We start from the raw sequence: 6,114 nt of genomic DNA, 5'->3' as shown, positions 1-6,114 counted from the left end.
TTCTCAACCAAATTCGCTCAAATTTTTTGCAAATCGAAGCTTAAGTCATCTAGTTTGCTGATCTATGTAAGTTTTCTTCAAACTCACTCAAATTTTGCTGAATTTTTGAATGTTTATTCACGAATTTTCTGAAAATTTGAAATTTATTTTGCTTAATTTGCTTTGTTTGTCGAATTTTATGCCATGAAATTGCTTGATTATGTTTGTATATTGCATTGGGAGTATTTTGAGACTTGTTTGACTCAATTTGGTGGAGAAACGAACAATTCACCATTGTTGAACCCCTCGAGGTCGTGAGAACAATGCGGCTTGTTCTTCGCCTTTTTGCTAGCTATTCTTGTACAATTTGTCACAATAATTGTCAGAGTATTGCAAGAAATTGTTTAATTGCTTGAAAATGCCATATATGCTTGAATTGAATTTATGCTCTGTTTTAGTACTACGTACTCTTTTTTATTTTTTTTTTTTGTGAACATGGTATCATGCGGTTAGGCGAACCTTAAACACTATAGAGCCTTAATTTGTTAATTTGCATAATGTAGTATGGCTAGACAAAGCGGTTCTGGTTCTCGGTCTCGAGATACTCGACGGGGGCACGAGCCCGTGGGTGACGGCGAGGAGCCATCCACCTCTCTTGGTCTCTTCCCTGAGTGGGATGAGCGGACTCTATTTTTCTCTACCGAGCACCACATTCCAGAGCGGGTGTGGCCGGGATCGTTAGCGGGAGGACGCGTAGCCACGGCTCTGGCAACGAGTCCATTGGCTATTTGTACGAAAAGTATTTTCCCAACGACAAGGGATTGCGACGGCTTTGGGAGTCTTGTGGGCTGACTGCCTTGTTTCGGGCCACTCAGGCCATGCACTCTTTTGACGCGAGCCACCACGTGGTTCGAGCTTTGGTGGAGTTCTTTCGGGACACCACCAACACCTTTCACTTTCCCTAGGGCAAGATCACTGTCACCCCTGCCAACTTCAGTCTTATCTCGGAACTGGAGTTTCGCTCGACTACACTGCCATTTGACAGTACAATTTCTGTCTTTTCTCCAATAGTCGAGGAGCTGTTAGGTCCGATTACCATTCGGGCCCTTGCCGAGGTTGAGTCGTCACGACTTAGCGCTCGGTGCATCCGCCGGTTTACTCTGGCAATGGCTTTCGAGGATGATGCGACCACCAGTGAGCACCGGGTGCGCATCTTCATTCTTATCTTGGTTTCAGGGACTTTTTCCGCTGACAAAGGTAGCTGGGTATTTCTCTACTACCTTCCTGCTCTCCACGACCTTCAGCTGGTTGGGACCTATGATTGGGCTAGCTTGGCCTATGCTGATTTCTTGCGGGGCTTGCGAGGCTCCTGTCGTCACAGAGCTTTCACATGTAATATCGCACTCTCCAGCTTTTGGAGGATTGTAGAGGTATACTTTATCCCTTTTTAAATTTTGCTCTAGATTCTTACTAGTATTTGCTATTCTTCTTCTGTCTTTGTTCACAGATTTGGTTCTACGAGTACTTTCCGCCGCTAGCGCCAGCGAGACCATCTCCTCGTGAGCTCCCTATTGGCGCCTGTTGGGGAGGGCGCATTAGTGATCAGGCGACTATTGCCCATGTCCGAGAGATGATCCTCTTGGTATGACATCCGATGATCACGGCATGACAAAGTGATGAGGGCTCTCCGATAAGCATCTCGGAAAGCGCGCAAAGTCCTCACCATGCCGTCCACGGTCTCTCGCGAAACCTGTTCCAAAATACAAGGACAGTTAGCAAACAAATGTATATAAAAAAACATATAAATACATATACAAAAGGAACATACCTACTCAACCGTCTCAGGAACAAACGGTATCCCCCCCTCATTCTCCGCTGCTGGAAGGATCTCACGAATTACCGACCTAACAGCATCGGTATACGTGATCTCCGCCGTAGGACGCACCCAACCACCTAGCTCGACCCGCTAAAAAAACAATAAAAGGGTCAAGGTTCCGAAATAATAAATATAAATAACAAGAGAGAATTAAAGTACTAACAGGAATAAAAGCCGGGAAAGGAGTCAGCCTGGATGCAATGAAAGTTGGATAAGATGCATCCGGCAGCACCAGGAGCCCCGCTGGATAACCAAGGATCGCCTGAGATCGATCCTCAGTAGGCAGCATATCCGGGCGTAACATCCAGATCGGAGGATCCGCAGGAACCCTAGGCTCCTCGAATACAGACTGTCAGAGAACATGCTCGCCTAAAAACTAAGCGTCTGAGGACTAGAATTCCCTGATAAAGGGCCCGAAAACGGCAACGAATCATGCCAGACCAGACAACCTCAAGGACTCCGACAATCAAATTCCAAGGATGAAGGTCGATCTATAAACACAGCCACATGAAAAATCATCAGAAAATAAATAAAAAATTAAAAGATGCACATGTGGATGAAATAATCACCGACGCACGAGTCGCCGAAAGGATCCTCTAGTAAAAGTCGCCGCCTGAAGTGGCTCATCTCTTCTTAATCGTGACCAGTCGATGGCTGATAGGAAAACGAGCAGCCCCTAGCATCCTGGGGGCTAAGAAATGCATGTACGAGTATCCCCTAGCCTAAAAGAAAACCGAAAAATGATAAGCTTAAAGGGAAAAGCCAAAAATAATGATTGAAAGAAAATTAAAGTACGTACCTCAAGGATACGACCGTGCCACGTAAGGGAGATTCGAGGCACCTCAGTAGCTGGCGCGGAATCCATCACTCGGTTCGCCTTGCCCATAGCTGTAAGCATACGGGCATACGACACCTCCGCCCAGCTCAGGTTACCTACTCTCTCCAAATAACTAAGGAAAATAAGTAACCGGATAGCGAAATGTTCTCCCAGATCACTCAAGATAGTGACGAAAAAAACGCGAGCAATGTATATCCGAGCCAGCTACTCAGGTGTACACTGCCGATCAACCTCGTCAGCCGACAACTCATCGGCAAGAACCGAGTACGGACAAGACTGCGCATACACGTGAAGGGCCGCCTCAAGACGGTCCCCCACAAGGTTATGCAGTCTCTCGTCTAACCCCTTAACGATATCTTTGGCTACGGGCTCGCCTCCAAAAGGAAATCCCGTAATCATATAAAAATCAAAAGGGGTAATTGTAGACACCCATTTGTGTCTCCTCAAAACCAAACCCGGTGATGAGTGCCTTTCACGTCGAATCATAATCGAATGAAACGAAGTGTGGAAAGGTCTAGTGTTGAGGAAATTTTTATTTCTTTTCTCTTCTCCCAGATTTTGAAAACTTTATTTTAAGAAAACAGCCAATCCAGTTTGGTTGGTCCGTGATATGGGTCCAATAGTGGTGTAGTTGGATGGGGCTTGCAAAGACCTTTCTAGCGATATATTATAAGCCCAATTCCGATGAATATTGAGGAAGTTATGGCCAATTTACTAAACTGGGCCCGGTTTGAGCTTTATGTACGGCCCAATGATCTAGGGGAGGGCCTAATATGATTTATCATTCCTAATGCAATTAGGAATGGTTTTGGTCTTCTAGAATATTCTAGAAGGTTCTTTTCATTCCTAATTCAATTAGGACTCTTTTTAGAGTTTTAATCAAGATCAAATAGCATTTTCGAACAAATTATATTATTTTATCTTCCAGTACGGTAAACTTATCAGATTTTCGAAAACGCGTTGGAATTAAGACTGGCGTCCAACCCCAGGCCTTGGCGCTGGAACCAGGCTTGGCGCCAGACGCTAGCCATTGGCGCCTGGCGCTAGCCACTGGTGCCTGGCGCCAGCTAGCCAGGGTTGGCGCCAGTGCTGTTTTGCGATCTTCAGACTCTGTTTTGTTAAGTTATCTTTTTTGGCTGATTTTCTCTTTAAATATCGTATCAAAAACTCCGTTTTCAATCATCATAATCACCAATATTCATCAACTCTCTTCATTCATTCTCTTTCTCTCATCAATTTTCAATAATATTAATTCTTTAGAATTCTTTTCTTTCATTCAATTCTTTCTTGCTTTTTCATACAAAATTCTGCATTCACAAGATCTAGAAACACCTAGCCATATTCGAAGTTGCCTTCGCCCTAGACGTGAAAGGTTTTAATTTATTTCAATTATTTAATTTAATTGTTTGATTATTATTTTCCTTGAAGTTACTAACGTGTGTATTTTGTTATTAGAAAGAGGTACGAAGCATCCAAGTAAGTACTTCAAGGGTTTTAATTGATGTTATGATGTAGAAATCATGTTTACATTGTTATTATGATTCCTATTATCATGTCTAGGGTAATTTTAATATTAAATATGATTGTTACGATGCTTCTTATTCTCTTCCTAATATTTATTCATGTTAGTATCATGTTAGGGTTAAAGATTTGATTTTTATTTCTTAGTGACATGCTAGGGTTTGTTATTAATCTTGTTAGTATCATGCCTAGGATCTTGCTATTTTTATTATGCTTTAATATTAACACGAGCATGATTATGATTATAATTGTTATAATTTATTATTATTTTGATGATGATTATTTTATTTATGATTATTATTATTATTATTATTATTATTATTATGATATAATTATAATTATTGTTATGATTTTATTGATTATGTTGCTTGATACATTATTTATTCTTTATTGCTTGATCACACCTTTGATGCATGTTAAAGGGAATTTGTACTTGTAATCACGCTTAATAAGATAATTAATAATCTTGTTAGGTTAATTATGATTATAATTCAAGTGATCGCCAATAATAGTTTATTTGTGCATTATATTCAACCAACATAGATAAACAGGTTTAGGGTTAATCCTATTGATTGCATGTTAATCAGAAAGCGCACATGAATACGAGCAGAATAAAGTAGAGGCCTATTATTAGGGCAGGTTCAATCTCTTTTAGGTTGGATTTGTACCTTCATCCCCGAACCCTTATTTGGTTCATGACCTTATGGAGTTGACGATCTCTTGGATCGTTAAGGGGTGTAACCTTCATCCTATGAACGGTTTACAAGTTCCTTAAAAACTTGTTGGCGACTCTTTTTCTCTATCTTTTTCCCTTTTGGACGCCACCGTACTTTAGTGTATGATCACAGTGGGGTTCGAGCTAGTGGGATTTTAAAGGCTTGAAATTATTCCCTACAGTAATCGTCATCTCTCCCCATGGAAAGTGGAAAGTGTTGGTGGATTCCCATCAAAACAACAGTAGTCCATTGAGAAAAGCTGACGACGCAGGCTGACTCGATAAATCCCGAAGAGCCGCCAGCTAGGGTTGATCCCCGAAAGCTCCACAACCTCCTTTGACACCTCGGGCAAACTCTCAAAACGGGCTCGCTGGTCACTAGAGCCGTATAGACGCATGCTAGGCTCACTCTAAGGAAAAGTAAAAAGATTAAAGAAAAAAATGGTTATGGTTTGAAAAGGAGAAAAAACAAAAAAGAAAAACGAAGGCGCAAAGAACACACGATGCCGCGCCACCCTCTGATCGAGACATGATGGTCTAGATCCCACTTAAGGACCCTAGGGTCCCAGTTGGGAGGATCCTCCCAAACCACATCCTCCTGGCGACGTCGATCGGCTGCGACGCGTCGCTCCTGAACCTCCTCACAAGGACGGGTCACCCTCTTTCGAGGGCGGACCGCCTCGTCGGGACCTTCTAGATATCTCCTCAGCATCGACGAATGGAGGCGAGTCCATGCTATGATTGGATAAGTTTTCTTTATTAGTTTATTTTCTTTCTAAAACTAAGCTAATATACGTGTTCTAGACCCATTTTGGCGGCATAACGGCTGCCGATAGGGCAAAACTTAAAAATCAAATGCCACCCATACTTGGGGGCTACGATACCTGCAGTTAAACTCAGTAAATGGGGGATTCTAACAACCACAAAAGCCATCCTATACTAGTTTCAACTAAGCATTCAAGGGATTGTATTTCAAAATCTCAAAGAATCAACTACTCTTAGACGAATAACAGTAATACAAACATAATTATCGTCTACCAAACAATTCTGAGGTTTAAACATGGAAAAAAACGAGCTAAGAGTATACTTCTTGCCATTTTTCAATTTCAAAATTTGCAAAATGTGAATTATGAAAGTAATAATAGTTTGATTACTATAATCTACTTCATAATCAGCAAATTCAAC

Source organism: Chenopodium album, chromosome 1 (assembly GCF_948465745.1).
Source record: "Chenopodium album chromosome 1, dcCheAlbu1.1, whole genome shotgun sequence".
NCBI classification, from domain to species: Eukaryota; Viridiplantae; Streptophyta; class Magnoliopsida; order Caryophyllales; family Amaranthaceae; genus Chenopodium; species Chenopodium album.
The sequence above is the reverse complement of the archived record's forward strand: the minus strand, read 5'-3'. Positions refer to the sequence as shown.